The 16,939-nt window shown below is 42.1% G+C and overlaps 1 long non-coding RNA gene across 1 annotated transcript in view; it reads left to right on the plus strand.

Annotated features, from left to right (window-relative positions):
* LOC136838111 (uncharacterized) overlaps positions 1-15,337 on the plus strand; it is a 271,933-nt gene extending 256,596 nt beyond the window's left edge. The window contains exon 2 of the long non-coding RNA XR_010852876.1: positions 10,518-15,337. This is a non-coding gene — a long non-coding RNA (uncharacterized lncRNA). The remainder of the gene's footprint in view (positions 1-10,517) is intronic.
* Positions 15,338-16,939: the final 1,602 nt, after the last annotated feature.

Raw genomic sequence — 16,939 nt, forward strand, 5'->3', positions numbered from 1 at the left:
ATGCTCGCTATTGGTATATGGAAACCCCTGGTGGGCTGAGGAGTTACGGGTTAATTACGGCCGACATTCGTACAAAATAGCGAAATCTTTATAAGCTGCCATTTTCTCGTAAATATGATGTCACCATTGATGCAGGAATCGCAAATAACAAAGCAAATCAGCAATATTTTGAAGGTCTAACCTTGGATGAGACCTTATCGAGCCTCCATTCATGTCAGAAATCCCGGGAACAACAAAGAAGTATGGTAATTAATTTTACTATTAATTTTAAATCTTTCAATTTTTGGTATGAAAAGGAAACTAAATTAAAGTTTAAAAGTAACGAACGCAATCTATGTGTTCAATATTGAGGGTAACCCTATGGCGAGCATTGAAAATGGCAGCGCTGCTGTTCCGACGATACAAATCATCGATCCTTTACATTAGAATTACTTTCGGTGGTGAAACGACGTTGGCTGGGCACTAGGCTTGATTGGCACTACAGTCGAGGAGGGGTGCCTGCCGGATCTGCTGACATTTGCTTTTAGACGTCATTTGCTGAATGTGTTAACTGCTCTCTATGACTGCTGTGACTATTTGGCCTAGTGAGAGGAAGAACACGCATTCTATTAACAGCTTAAATGCTGAGCAACGCCATATCTATGTGATAAATTAAATAGTGCGAAAGGCTGCCACAGCCGAGGAACACGGAGTGAGAACAGGACGGTGAGAGAAAAAACTGATAATGAAGCCGCATATTACGGTTAACACGGATGTATTCTGAGGAGTGACAAGCTCAACTTAATGCAATCCAAATGATAGTGGCAAACACATTGTGTACAACAGCTATACTGTTGACTTTGACACCATGCACAGATGTAAACTACCCTGATTCTAGAATTTTGTGATGGAAGCCTTATGTGTGGCTGCTGCATGTAGAAATGAGGAGAGCCATATGATCTTGAATACGTGTGGTGGGCCTTGCAGTCCATAGAAGTACTCGCCCAGTCGTGCCACCATCGTTGGTATGGGCATCTGTGGTGGGATGCAAACGTGCTGCGCATGATTTACCGTGGTGCTACTTCTTCACTCAACATTCCGGCGAACGATATTCCCTCGTGATGTCTTTAATAACTTTTGCGTGGTATTTCACGATCCCTTTGTTCAACGAGCGAAGGTGAATCAGGTGGCAGGCTATGCGGTGGTGTGGCGAAACGTTATACTGGCGAAGCTACTGTTGCACTGCGCGATGCCTGTATTGCAGCGAATGCTCTCAAACACCAGTTCAGAATTGTAGATGCTTGTACCCGTCAAAGCGATGCTATGCTTCCTCTGGTGATAATGGTTCCTCGTGAATATTGATGGCTTTAATAACAGCATTGATGATCTCCTTTGTTCAAGGCACTACAAAAAATTCTTCAACGTTCTTGTGGAAATTCCACCAAAAACAACATGTAATATGCGCCCAACACTTACGTTGTCCAAGTGACTCTTCAATTTCACAATGCAGTCTGAATGCAATTTTCTTGGTGTCTGAAAACCTCAATTCTACCGCCTCTCAACTAAATGGCGAGCACCGGTCTAACGTCGACTGAGCCCAAGTTCGAATCACTTTTGTACGAGCAAACCAATCTTTACACAAGCACAAACTGGGAGTGGCTCGATATCGTGCAGACAGTAAACCAAGTCGTTCTTGAATATGAACACTTTGAAATACACCTTTTCTGTGGCGTCCTTCGAAAGCAATATAACTCATCGCAAGGATACACACTTTTATATCACTCTGCAATTTTAAATTACAAAAACTGCAGTATTTTTCTGATAAAATTACTTGTAATGTGACATTGTTTAATCGGCTTTTCAGTGTTACAACAAAAATCGCAAGGTCTATGAAGACCCATAACACGCTTCCACATCTAGAAGACAAGCTACTGCCATGACAACTGCATGCGAAAGAGTATTTTCCATGTGTTCTGTGGCTGAAAATGGTCATGGAAGAAAACAGGGAAAGTGAAGTTGCTGTGCATGTTGTGTTGTCATGCAGGGTCGCTGCATGTGCGCAGGCCTGCAGAATCGATCACGCTCAGACAATGCTGAAGACGGAGCTCTCTCGACACAGTTTCATGATTTATATTAAATGACACAGTTTAATATTTTGACTCTCCAATGACACTCTTCTTTAACTGCAACTCTGAAGTATGTCTGCACTGACAGTCCCTTTCAAGAAGTACCTGTGACTCTTACAATGGTGTTGATAAACATATATGCAGCATGTCTGGGGTAGAAAGGAAGAGCAGCCTTCTGCTGCTATGTGTGCGAACCCACGCGTCCTTTTGCTCACTAGAAGTGTGTTCTTGCTAACTGCTCACTTTAGCTCAGTGTTCCTGCTCTGCCGAGCTGTGAGTGGTGAGGGAGAAACTGCTGAGCTGATATCGCAGTGACAACAAATGGGGACCCTCACAGCTCCCCTGCTGCTTCTCCCTGGGAACTCCCCCTCGCCTTATTCGCTGCGCTTAATTAAACGTGAAGACTGTGAAGACGATGGACTGTCTGAATTGAGAAATTTTCCTGGAGTAATGAAGACTCATCTTTTGATCTGAGGTTTGCCTTTCGGAGCCCCGGCGATAAACACTCATCTATCTGGCGCGCAACACCTCGCGCGGAGGGCGCGATGCAGCCTGTGTGTTTCACACAACATGCCGCTGCCATCAACCCTCGCCGCAAAGTCATTGCCGGGCCTGGGCACCATTCATCGGCCGCATGCCTGCCTGCTTCCATGCCGACGCCGCCTCACGCTCGACACCAGCTGCACCATATGATCACGTATCGACACCTGTCTCGGTACCTGCTCACCTGCTGTCCGCGTTGCCGGCCCATTCGGCTACTGAACCTTTCCTGACTCTGACCGACTGGCTAACTTCTTCCCACCGTGTCCTGCGCGACTTTCGCAACTTGCCGAACCATTAACAGCACCGCACGGCTGCTGGCACGATGGCGATCACTGCCGGGACCTAACATGCAAATGCAACCACTACAGATGAAGGTTCTGTTCCGCTCGCTCGAATGATGATGAGTTGAAAGAAGAGGTCTGAAAGTGCAATCTGCTAAAGCCTCATCCTCTTCTGTCTGAGCTCACCCAGGCTGGCAGCAGCCTCCCAGAAAGTCTTTTGCCCTGAAGATCTTGAGTTTGCCCCTTTCCACAGAGAAGGCGATGGGCTCTTCCCACGCTGAGGCCAGAGACAGTGTTGACCCTGGGTCGGCTCGTCTCCAGAAGCTTGAAGGCACGTGCAGACCTCTGCTTGACACTGAACAGGTGCCTGAGGTCTGGTGGAAAGCCTCTCCCCGCTACTGACTTCGAACACAGGGCGAGGAAAAAGAAGTGTCACGGACAGGCGAGCGACTCGTCACTGCTGGCGCTCGGTGCTGGCGCAGATTCCGGTAAATGCGCTGGTCTCTTAGTCGAACGCGTGTGGTTTTAGATCCCTCCCGTCTTCTTGGCTGTTTTGGCCTCGAAGTCTGGGGCTTGTCTGGGCTCTCGCGAAGCCGGCTGACTCTGCCCAGTCGCCGCCATTCGTGTGGCGTGTGCTGCCGCTGGTTTGGTAACTCGCTGGTTCCGCCAGCAGTGCCTCGTCACCTCTGGCCTGTCCTCGATCTGGGTTCCCCTGAAGATAGCGGTCAGCTGCGTCGATTCTTGAGATTTGACAGCGAAACTTACATTCGCGGCGATTCTCGGTCATTAGGCAGTACACTGGGCGATACGCCGTGGTGCGGAAGAAATTACGGAATAACAGATTCTTCCACCACTGCGAGGAAATGGTGAGACCACACCCTGGAGTCGCTTCCCGAGATGCCGCTGGTCTGAAGGATGCAATGTGCACTGATTCATCGGCACGGTGTCGCGCCGTACGTGTATCGATCGCTGCGGAACCGAAAAAGAACGGAGTTTCATTGAACTGCAGTGATCACGCTTGCGGGTCTGATCGAAGTGGTGAACGTGATGAACGAACAATTACTCTGCAATCATTACTGAACAACTGCTGACGGCGCATTTCTGCGCCCGCCAGAAAACGTGCACCTGCAGGCTGACGAATCTGGCTGAGATCCCGGTGTCTCGTTGCATGCTGCGAAAATGTTGTCTTTAAGGCGGCACAACAAGCCACCACCATGCTTTCGAACGTCTCATGATTTGGATCTGTGGTACGGTATCAAGTGTACTCTCGACGCTTATCGCGAAGCTCCGCTTTCGAGAAGGCATGTGAAACCGTCTCTACCTGCGCCCGCCAGGCGGCAGGAATGACCTGTTCTTAAGCGAAGAGACACTGTTCTTTCTTAAACTAGCCGATGTAAGACACGAGGTGGCGCCGTGAACCGTTATGATTCTATAACTGAAGGACAGTAGATACTGCGATTGAACAAGCTTTGGCTCAGACTGATGTTCTTGTTCATGAGCATTAACCAAAAGACCTCTGGTCTTTACACTACTGTGACACAACCTTCAGGCCAGGCTACTGACATAAGAAGTCAGTCAAGTTCTGGGAACACCAACTGCTATTCTGGAAAGAGGTGAGCTGTGCCCCTTCAGCCCACTTTCAGTCTGTACAAAGGAAAGAGAAGGAAGCACACTAGAGATGGCATTCCCAGTAAACTCAATAAATGCCGTAGGCAGCTGCGGCAACTCTGCTCTTGAACACCTGGTAATCGCCCCCAGTTATCTACTGCGGTGGTTTATCTTCACATCGCAGCCAGTCCTGAATCTCAGCCGCACTGATGCAGAAGAGTACAGCCATGCTGAAGCTGAAGAATTGCTGAAGTAGGTGACCGGATACGTCCCAGAATTTTACGGCGAATCTTTCTGCGTGGCAGATACTGATGTAGACCTCACGCTGTTTCATTAAGCCGAACTGGGATAGAACGGCCAGAATCTTATTTGCCTCCATCGGGAAAACGACACTAAAGTAACTGCGATGAACGCGAGTGACAACTGTTCAAATGCCATCCATCTCTTCAAGTACCTCAGGGAGTTGATCTTGCTTTCTATTTGAGCTTCCGACGCTCCCCGGGTATTCACGAGTGTTTTCTCTAGTCCAACTTAGTCCCATTCATGCCGGATCGTCTACTGGTATCTTGACGACTGGTTAATCTGATGGAGAGCACTTTACTTAGTGCTACGAAATCCTCAGTATGCGTGATGCTGAGATAGTGATAAGCAGAGAAGTCTCACCCAAGCAGAGGATCTCATGGACACAATAGGAAGCGCAGATTTCTGTCAGAAAGGTTCGAAGACGACACAACTGTTTCTGTTTCTGTGCTCGGCAGGCACACAACGGCAGCTGATCACCTGGTGGTCCTCAGCGTCTTTTCTTAAACTAGTCCCCAGTCTGAACCCCCAGTCCTTTCTCATCCTGCTTTCTGAGGAAGTGAAGAGATGTGGATGAACATTAGAACATAACGATGAGGTGTCTTGCCCCCTGCGGTTGTCTTTCTGTTCTTGGACACGTCGACTGAGAAGGTGGGAACGCGCCTGGGGAGTTGCTGATAATGTTTCGGAACGACAGCGCAGCTCATCAATAACATTCAGGCAGCTTTTCTCAGAAGTTCGGACTCGGTAAGGACGCTCAACGGCTGTGCATGTGCTGAGAAGCTGAAGTCACTGTCCGCTCACCGGTTGGTGATGCGGAGCTTGCAGTGAGCGCTGGCTCACCGTGCGGCCGGTACCGAGCGAAAATGGCGGAGAACAAGCTGCCGAAATCGGAAATGATCTCTTTAATTTAAACCAGTAGTCGTCATTATATATTCTCTCTCTCTCTCTCTCATTTAAGCAGCCAGGCAGCAGGTAAGTCAGGAATATGTCTGTAAACACCTTGAAGCTATACAAAAACGAAGAAGCCAATAGAATCAACAGTCGACAGGTGACAGCAATCGAGAAAATCTGCACATACATGTATGCTATATACACATACTGTATGCATATATATATATATATTTAAATATATACTGTGTATGTAATACTGTATGTGTACGTGTGTAATGTATGTATGTATGTATGTATGTGTACCTGTTAATGTATGTATTTAAACACATACAACTCTTTACTCCTATATTTGGGTTCTGATGTTTCGTTTAAATACTTTTTTAGGCTCTTTCTTTTCCTGTTATTCTATTTTCCTACAGTATTCATTATCGGCGACGCTGTTATCGTACGCCTGCTGTTATAAGTAATATGTGTTATTGTTGCGTTGAATATCGATGTTTCCGCAGTACTACCAGTCGTTGTTAATGAGCCAATGAAGATCGTTTACGAGCACTTTGCCCCAAGGCAAAGCTCGTCCAGTGAAAGAGGCTGACCGCGGCGATGACGCGACTCGGGCTTTCTGATTGGCGAAAGCCATTCCTCTCTGGCAGTGAAGGACTATAGCTCCGGGAGTCGTGCCAATGGTGTCTGAGCGTGTCGAAATATTAGTGTTTATACGAATGCTCCAAGCGTAAAAGACTTGGTCAAGTGAAATTCTTTTCTCATGTTCTTAGGTAGAATTACAAATTTCAGCGACTGCTGAAATTCTGGAAAATGGTATTTTGATCTTTAATTTGGAATTTGGGGGCGCCAACGATTTCTGGCAAATCGTCATTCGCTGGGGCTGGAAGCATCTACTCTTTGGTGATTTGCAGGTGTGAATTAGGGTGTGAGCATAACTGCAACTCGGTGTCTGTGACGAACACGATCTGATTTTACTGGGCGAGAAGAATCGGAAGGCCTGGTGTGACATCTGGCTCTGTGAAAAATGTGATGAGTGCGGTTTATTCGGTATCCAGAGTCATCATGTGAGGCCCAGTGTGATCGTTAACATCACGCGGCGCGTAAACGTTGCTTAGGTTTATGCCGGCGTCGCTTTCGACTGCTCAACCATTCTTTGGCACAGTACCTCGTTCATATTCTCTTTCATCTTACTCACCACTCTAGAGTGTTTTCAACATTGCTGAATGACGGAATGTTTCTCTGAGTCATCTCTGGCCTGTGACCCTAAGATTTTTGTTCAATTCGCTCCGAAACTGAGAAAACGATTCCTGGTGGCTGCTTCAGCTGCTGGTGAGGACGTGTGCGGCAAATGCGGCTCAATTCATCTGTCGATCTGTAAGGCTGTGACTGAAACGATTGCCTATCATCGTGACGACTGTTATACTGCGGATGACGCATTGAACGAGTAATATTTGCTATTTGAAGTGCAAGACCAAATAGTTTAGACGATCGAAGGTTTTTGTTGTAATGCAACATTTCAGAAGCCTTGGCTTGTCGGCTGCTTTTAAATTGCGTTCAATCCACTGCGCCTACGTGGACGTCAGTGTCAACGTGAAACACCTTTCGCGTGCATTACACATTACTGCAAACACTAATGCTGTGTAGCTTTTGTTAGAAAGTAACTTCTCCAATTTAATTTTTCATAAGCCGTTTAATTTGTTTTAACTGAAAGAATACTGCCTCAATGAGTGAATGCTACCTGTATACTATATATATATATATACTCTCTAAATAGATTACATTTGTTCGAAGCTATACTCTCTCTCTTCTCTCTCTCTCTCTCTCTCTCTCTCTCTCTGCAGATCTTAAGTCTACATTGTCTCATTGAGGCGTCTGCGTATATACAATGATGTGTCAATTAAAAAAAGCACTGCATTTGTGACTTTGCTATTTGTGTAGTATTCTTGCTATATAAACTTTTTCTGCTATATTGTTTTCTGTTAAAGAGTCTGGGAAGGAATCAGCGGTGGTGTGTAAATTGTGTTCTGAAATGTCGCTACTCAGTCGTATTGATAGTCTGATGAAATGACGAAGCCGTGTCAAACTGCTATATTATGTAAAAAGTGGCTCATTAAAATGTTAATATCATTTGACTCGATATCCAGAAAAACTGAACTTCTCGTGCTGGTAGGTAGCTGAACTATTTTCGGCGACCCTTAACCATATTATGAGATTTCAAGCTATATCCTTTTTCAGTTATCCGAAAGGTACCGTGACAGCTGTGATTCAAGTATGTTTTCTGCTTGAAGAAATCTTTTAGTAATAAACTCATTAAGCAAGAATTCTCTTGTAATACTAATTTTAGTCAAACTCTTGGCTCAAGTCGACCCAAGATCACGAAGGCTGTGATGAATGGCCTACTATATAATCGTCCTGCTAATGAAGACATGCTCTCGTATAAGCAAGCCCATCGTGTTGACCAATAAGAGTAGAAATAGGCCCTCTAAGAATTGAAGGGCGATTAACGAATGAAAAAAGGAAATATGTAACATATTAGCAGAAAGATATAAGAGTGAATTTACACCTAGAATTGACAATGAAGATAATGATACAGAAATAAGAGATGAAAATACTGAATACTTATCAGATATAGATATTACAGAAGCCGATATTGTGCAGGCTATTAATGATATTAAAAATGGATCAGCAGCAGGACCAGATGGAGTACCTGCCATATTGTTAAAGAAAGTGGTTCATTCAATCGCAAAGCCGCTAGCAATATTATTAAGGCAAAGTATAGATACTGGCAAGATTTATGATGAGCATAAATTAGCATATATTACTCCTACTTTCAAAAGTGGTTCAAGACTAGAGGCAAGTAATTATAGGCCTGTGAGTCTGACATCTCATATTATGAAAGTATATGAAAGGGTAATGAAAAAAATATAATGAAACATTTAATGAAAAATAGATTGTTCAATATAGGACAACATGGTTTTGTACCGGAAAAAGTACACAAACCCAACTGTTAGTCCACCATGAAAGCATATATAAAAATATGATAAATGAAAAGATACAGATGTGGTTTACCTAGACTTTGCAAAAGCTTTTGACAAGGTAGATCATAATATATTAGCGAAAAAATTAGAAAACATAACATTGTTGACAAAGTAGGAAGATGGATAAAAGAATTTTTGCAAAATAGAAAACAGATAGTGATTGCAAACGATGAGAAATCGGATGAAGCTACGGTAATATCGGTGTACCACAGGGTACGGTGTTAGCTGCATTGCTGTTTGTGATTATGATTGCAGACATAGACAGTAATGTTAAGGACTCAGTAGTAGAAGTTTCGCAGATGACACAAGAATAAGTAGAGAAATTGCTTGTGATGAAGATAGGAACTCGCTACAAAGAGACCTAAACAAAATATATAAATGGGCAGAGATAAATAGGATGGTATTTAACTCTGATAAATTTGAATCAATGAACTATGGTGATAAAGTAGGAATGCTATATGCATATAAAGGACCTAATAATGAGACAATCACAAACAAGGAAGCAGTTAAAGACCTTGGTGTGATGTTGAATAGAATATGTTATGCAATGATCAAATAGCAATTCTATTGGCAAAATGCAAAAAGCAAAAATGGGAATGTTGTTCCGGCACTTCAAAACTAGAAAAGCTGAACACATGATTATGCTTTATAAAACGTCATCGTCGTAGTCCACTTGAATATTGCAATATAATATGGTACCCACACTGCAAAAGGATATTGCACAAAGAAGAGAGTGTACAAAGGTCATTTACAGCTAGAATAGAAGAAGTTAAGGACCTTGACTACTGGGAAAGACTACAATTCTTAAATTTATATAGTCTTGAAAGGAGAAGAGAACGCTACATGGTAATTCAAGCATGGAAACAGATAGAAGGAATTACCAGAAAACATCATGGAACTAAAATTATCAAAAGAGCAAGCAGAGGTAGATTAATAGTGCCAAAAACTATACCAGGAAAATTAAGGAAAGCACACAGGACATTAATCCACCACGCACCAGCATCGATAATGCAGCGTCTATTCAATGCGCTACCAGCTCATCTGAGGAACATAACAGGAGTGAGCGTAGATGTGTTTAAGAATAAGCTCGACAAATATCTAAGATGCATCCCAGACCATCCAAGACTGGAAGATGCAAAATATACCGGAAGATGCGTTAGCAACTCTCTAGTAGACATCAAAGGTGCCTCACACTGAGGGACCTGGGGCAACCCGAACGAATTGTAAGGTCTGTAAGTAAGGTCTCTCTCTCTCTCTCTCTCTCAGTAAGAACTAACCCCTTTAAGATGCTTGATTTGCCTCACACCTACTTTTCTACCTAGTTAAAGGGACCCCCAAATTTAAGGTTCCTATCAGTGGTCCCCTGCCCCTCATTCTTGATGTGTTAGTGAGCAAGTAATAGCCTTCTTCAGTGCCTTCAGTATTAAGCTCCTAATTCCCTGAATCCCCATCTTGTCCAGGAACTCTGGCCCTGTGGTCCTCTTAGCGAACACAACAAAGTCCTTCTTGTGAAGATCCTAAACCTTTTTCCTGTGCTCTTAAGATATTACGCTCCTTGCAATCTTATTTATTTCTCCATAGCTTCGTCTCATTTTATCTCTTTAATGTATCCCCTGATATCTTTATAAACAGGAGTTTAATAGTACTTTGAAATGAGTTCAAACTCTGCTTTAATAATAGGAAAATACGCAAAGTGTTAAGATAAGACAAGCATTGAATACTGAAGTATGTTTTTTGTTTTCCAGGTATGTATGGAGAGGACAGCATCAACATCAAGACCAACCACTCTTCAATAGATATGACACATTGCAGATTTAATTGATTCCAGCAGAGGGAATATAAGAATTTGTTTCTCAAGAGAATATATCCTACAAGTTCGATGTGCATTGAAAGAGGGTTATTTGGCTGACAGCTTTGTAAATCTGTCTGGGAATCTTTAATAGTGTGTCTTGAAAGCGAGGTTGGAAAGGAATATCTCAAAAACTGTTCCGTTTTACCAGATACCTTAAATATCATGCAGTTCCAACTTCAACTGGTAACTCTCTTAAGATTTATAGACTACACTTCTTGCTCTCAAGTGAGTGTTTGTGCTTATGAAAGGAAAATGTTTGTCTTAAAGTAACAAAGGAGAAGTTACAACTTGAAAAAAGTAAATATGCAGTTTTGCAAGGGAATAGTTAATCTGGTTTTTGTCAAAATAAATATTGTGTTTGTGTTTGTCAATACCTGATCAATTTGTGCTCTCTCTCAAAACAGACCCTAAAATCAAGTCTTTTACACCTGAGTCAGAGAAAATATCTGTCCTACATCTGGCAGGCTGTTGTTTTACTTGGCAAATTCTTTTTGCTTTGTCTGCTCTGAGATGGATTAACAATTCTGTTTGGCAGTTTTTGAACTTGTCCAATTTGGAGTCCTGCTCATTGAAGCCTATTGTGCACAAACTCTCGTCTGTTTCTGAGTCAGAAAGTTTCATGTCTACATTCACCAGTCTCTTGTTTTACTTGTCAGGTTCATTTTGGTTTGTGGACCCTATGAAATTGGATTAACTCTTTCATTTGACAGTGTTTTAACTGTCTAATTTGGTGTTCTGATCTTTGCAGCCTTCATCATATTGGCATGGGTGGTTACTGCTGTGACTTGAGTGTAGTTGCTTGTAAGTTAGGTCATCGTGAATTCTAGTTATGCTCTTCACATTCACTGCTTTGTCTGGTTGACATTAAAGCTCACATATTCCTTGTATTCTTTCAAGTGATGAGATTGAACTTAACTTTAGTCTACTTCTGAGTCATAGTTACTGACCTATGTACACCAGTCTCTTGTTTTATTTAGCAGATTCATTTTGCTTTATATACCCTATGAAATTGGATTAACTCTTTCATTTGACAGTGTTTTAACTGTCTAATTTAGTGTTCTGATCATTGCAGCCTCCGTCACATCGCTGTGGGTGGTTGCTGCTGTGACTTGAGTCTAGTTTCTTGTAAGCTGGGCGAAGCATGTGACTCATTTGCATTGCTTTCTTATGTCCTGTAGACATTGGAGCTTACTTCGTTCCTTGTGTTATACAAGTTATTTGTATCTTTAAAACGTCCTTTATGTTCAGGAGGATGGACATCCATGTATGCTGCAGATCTACAGATAAAGCTTCTTTTTTCGGAGTAGCAGTTTTTTCTGCTGTGTGTGTTTGCAATTTTTTTGTTAATATTGCTTTGAAATTTGGCTACAACGACAGTCTTAGACTGTAAATCCTTTTGGATGACTTGACAGTCTTTTGGTTTCCTATTTTTTGGTATCTAGGTTTGTTTTGTAGCTTTTTTCAAGTTCTTTGGAAGGAAAGAAACATCCTGGTTGTACAAGATTAAGAGTTCCTGTGATTAGGTTGCCCGAGCATCTTGTCTTGTTACTGTTCCTGTCTTAAAACAGCCAGCAATGGTTATGCGCTTTCCTGTAGACCAATGGTTCCCAACCTTTTTTGTCCCGTTCCCCCTTTTCCAGTCACTTTTTCACCTGTGGACCCCTACAACGAAATAGTTTAAGCCAGCAAAATTAATAAAAGATTTTTCTGCAAAAAATGAATATATTCGTGTAAAATGCCTTGCATTTGTTATGCTGATTAAGCTGCAGGCCTATTTATATGAAATCAGAAAACGTTCCGTTCAGCACTTCTTTAAGTAAAATACATAGGAAAAATGTTAGGTTAATGTTGTTATAGTTTTAGGTATTGTACGCAAAAACTATCTTTATAATACTTGCCCTATTTTTGAGCTTGCTAGCACATGTATGAATAAAAAAAATCACAAAACCTGTATGAATAAAACACATGTATGAATAAACCACAAAAAATCTCAAAAACAGCAGTGAATAAAACTTTTTCTTGGTTACAAAAAAGTATGGCACTTTATATTTCTCAATGGAACTTTTGTGGTTGTTTTTGAGCAACCAGCTCATGAATCCTTGGCTCAGTGGCAGCCAGTGCACATCTCAAGTCATCATCCACAGACAGCTTGTTCCTTGATTTTGTTTTTATTGCACGTAATGAAGAAAACCCACTTTCGCACAGGAAGGTTGAAGCCAAAGGCAAAAGAACTCGAACTGCCAGGTCACTTATTTTTGGATATGATTCCATCATTGAACACCAGAAGCTAGACAAGGAGTTTGACTGGAACACATTCTTGGCTGTTGAATCGTGGATAAGCTCAATGAACTCTTCTTGTGCGTCTTCTAACACATCATCAACCTGACATAAGAACGGATTTTTTGCTAATCCTGTATGCTGAGGGCTTAAGTCAGGAAAGTAACGGCGAAATTCATCATCTAGCTGAGACAAGTGATCCATGATTTCCTTGGACAAGGTGCTTGAAAGCTGACCATCAGCAAGAACTTCATTCAATGATGGTAACATCATACATTTTCCTACACTCGCTCTCTTCTTATACAGCTCCAATTTGGCCAAAAATGCATGTATTGAGTCACAGTGGCTGAGCAAGTTTGAATCCTTTCCTTGGAGTCCCAAGTTCAGCTGGTTGAAGATTTCAAATATGTCAACAAGATAAGCAAGGCAGAGCTCAAAGTGTTCTGATTTCAATATCTCCAACAGGGTCACATTTTTTCTGTACATCAAGAAACATTTCAACTTCCTGGCGAAGAGAGAAGAAGCGGGACAAAAATCTCCCTGTAGACAACCACCTGACGGATGTATAAAAGAGCAAGGAACTATATTCGGATTCCATGTCATGACACAGTTGCTGGAGCAGTCTCGTGTTGAGGGCAGAGTTTTTCACATAGTTCACGACCTTGACAACACCAGTGAAAATTGTGAAAAGCCCAGAAGGAAGCGATTTAGAAGCCAGAGCTTCCCAATGAATGAAGTAGTGCACACCAACTGCATTTGGTGCTTTGGATTTTACTTTTGCTTGGAAACCCGACCTCGACCCAAGCATGGCTGGAGCTCCATCAGTTGTGATTCCAACAAGATTATTCCAACTCAAACCATGCTTGTCAAAAAACGATGACACAGCATTCATCACATCAGTGGCCGTACTTGACGTTTCAAGATTTTGACAGCAAAGAAATTCCTCCTTGATTATGCCTTTGAACAGGTATCGGCAGTATACCAACAGCTGGCACGCCATTACTACATCAGTGGATTCATGATTGCGTTCGGATACCAGCAATGGCTGCGGCTTCGGTCCGTTAAACTGATTAGTGATTTTCATTTATATAAGCATCTTCCCTTTGTAATAGCTGTAATAGCTGTATTACTATGAATAGCAATATGAATTAATTATTGCACTTACTATTGCCATAGTAAAATAAAGATTATTTATTAATTTTCTCTCTTATTCATATATCACGTATATTCATGACACTCATCATTCCAGGAGGCAATAACCCTTCCTGTCATTTCTATGGACCCCTTAAAATTCTTCCATGGACCCCTTGGGGTCTATGAACCCCTGGTTGGGAACCACTGCTGTAGACCATCAGACCTAGGCTTCTCTGCAGATCATTGACCCAAGAACTTGAAAGTTGCTAGCCTTCTGCTGCTGTCCAGAAACGTGCTGAACTAGGAAATCTCTCTCATTATCCCATAGAACTTTACCTATTTGGCTACTTTAGGATATTTTGATGTCTTGTCTGAATCCATTTATGGTTGGCTGATTTTGTTTTCTGTATTCTCTTGACTGTGTGCTGCTTAGAACATATGGAGTGTCTTTTGCCTTTAAAGTCTGTCGCCTATTAAGTAATTTTGCAGGAATGTTTTTTGGGGGTCTTGTCGAAACAGGTACCCCACGTTCTTGTCTAGTTTGTTCCCGAACGCTGCTATTTGTATGCTTCAGATGTTACTTTTGTTAACACAAGTCTAAGAATCTGCTTTATGGCAAGGTGGTTTCCCAGAGCAAAACTCATTGCTGCAGGATATTGTTGAGACGAATCCCTTCCCACAGGTACTGATTGAAACTGCATCTTTTAGATGTTTGTGGCACCATCAGGTCGTACTGCCTGGTCGTCTTACAGGGCCAATAGTCTTTGATTTCCTCAAGCAATTTTGAGTGGTTTTGACTTGGTAGGCACCATACTTTCTTTGTCTAGTTCCTGAATGCAGCTATTTGTATGCTTCACATATTCCATTCATTGACACCAGTTTTTTACAAGTTACCCCAGTACTTCCTAGCTGAAGTACACATCGTCTACAACAGGCCAAGTCACAGGTGAAACTACTTAATCACCTGTTGCATCAATATTACTCTGCTTGTCTTTTGACAAAGGGGTGGGTCTCTCTATGGTGGCGGTTTATGAGTCTATGAAACTCTAGTTCATTTTGAAATGGCAAGTTAGATTTACTGCTAAGAATGGCAGAAAAAGATTGTTAAAGCTGTGTGGTATATGCAGTTTTGAAATGTGATTGGTTGTCTCTATAAAGTATGAAGCTACAATTGAGATAAAATAGTACCAAGGTCAAGGGTCAAAGATAAGTTCTTCAAAGGTCACTGATGACTTGCAGAAAGGGTACGTAAAATAACACAGAGGGGGGGGGGGGTGAAATTCCCTATATCAGGGTAACAAACTGAATAAAGCAGTTCTCAAAGTGTTAAAGACTTGATAAGCAAGACTAGTGAGGACAGAAATAGAGTTATAACAAACTTAAGGCCAAAACGACAGGTTTGAGAGGAGCCATGTAGAAGGACATAAACTTATATATATATCTTTGGTTACAGTAGAAAAATCAGTTGTCAGTGACGTCACTACACGCATCTGAAGGTACGGTACAAAAATGACGTCAGTTGTGACGTCATTGCGTGCAGCTTATGGTGGAAAAGTTAGGAGACTTCATAGTTGTGACGCCACTGCACAAGAGTAAAACCCATTTCACACGTAGTAGTGACGTCGATCACCACACTGATTAAGGTGGGAAAATTAGGTGACGTCTTAGTCATGACGTCACTCCATGCAGGTAGGTTGAGTGTATGAGCGTTTCACATGACGTCATAGGTGGTGACATAAATATTACTAATAAACATTGTAGGCCAATGATAAAGTAAATAAAGACCATGAGATAATCGTACGTCCTTTTATTTAGACCCATAAAATCATATCGGGAAGGTTACTCGTGATAATGAAAAATATTTTTTTTTTTTTACTCCTCGGACCCAGCATTGCAATGCCCCGAAGGAGAGAGAGAGCGAGCGCCCTCAGCTGGAGGTAATGATGAAACCAGTCGGTTACCAACTTTGAAGCACGACCCAAAAGGCTTGAAGTTTCCTAAGCTGACAACAGCTGATTGCCGAGATGGGAAGAAGTCTCTTATAGACTTCCCTCGTGCTTTCCAAGATATCCGCCAGTTTTCTATGCCGCTAGGGAAGATATGATGTCAGACCATCTCAAATGTCGGAGAATGATGTTTAAGTAAATAAGACTGAGGTAGGCGTGGCAAGGCTGCCACCAAGACAAGCCTAGGCTTACGTTCGCTCTTATGGCTGTGGTTTCGTACTTCAGCAAGTGCTTGGTTCACCTGTAGTGTCTTGTGAAACAAGGCGTGAAGTTCCCTTAGACTTAAACCACCAGAATTTCGTCCAGAAGTATAATGGCCCACACCCACAAAAATTTTCCAAGTCCAATTCCCCAATGGATGACTTGTAAAGATATCTACGGTTGTAAACGTACATTTTGCCTTTCTGATCTCCGTTTTCGTTAAAGATTTCTAGTCTTTAAGAGTTTCCCTCACGTCTTCTTATTAGAAAATGAGTCTTTTCGTATAATTGAACCTCACAGAAAACAGGAGAGGAAATAAGGAGAGACAGGAACGAAGATAAATATTTCTCGAACGTATTAGCCATCAGACATCGACTTAGCACCTGACACGATTCTCGACTTTGAGAGCTGTAGAGGATAATTTCCTTGTAAATATTAATTGATAAGGCTAATTCAACCTCATTTTCAGAGATATTTATATATAAAACTGACTTCATTCTTTTCAATACGGATTTGGCTGAAATAACTTGGTACATTTTAAGGGTCTCACACAGCCTGACGCCCTGGCATATTTCAGCATTTTGATGTCAAGTCTGATATCAAAATGTCAATAATGGTTGTCAAATTGAAGTCTGGTCATGATTATAAACATGAAACTTCAATTTGCCACAATTATTGCCATTTTGATGTCAAACCT

Source organism: Macrobrachium rosenbergii, unplaced genomic scaffold (assembly GCF_040412425.1).
Source record: "Macrobrachium rosenbergii isolate ZJJX-2024 unplaced genomic scaffold, ASM4041242v1 171, whole genome shotgun sequence".
NCBI lineage: Eukaryota > Metazoa > Arthropoda > Malacostraca > Decapoda > Palaemonidae > Macrobrachium > Macrobrachium rosenbergii.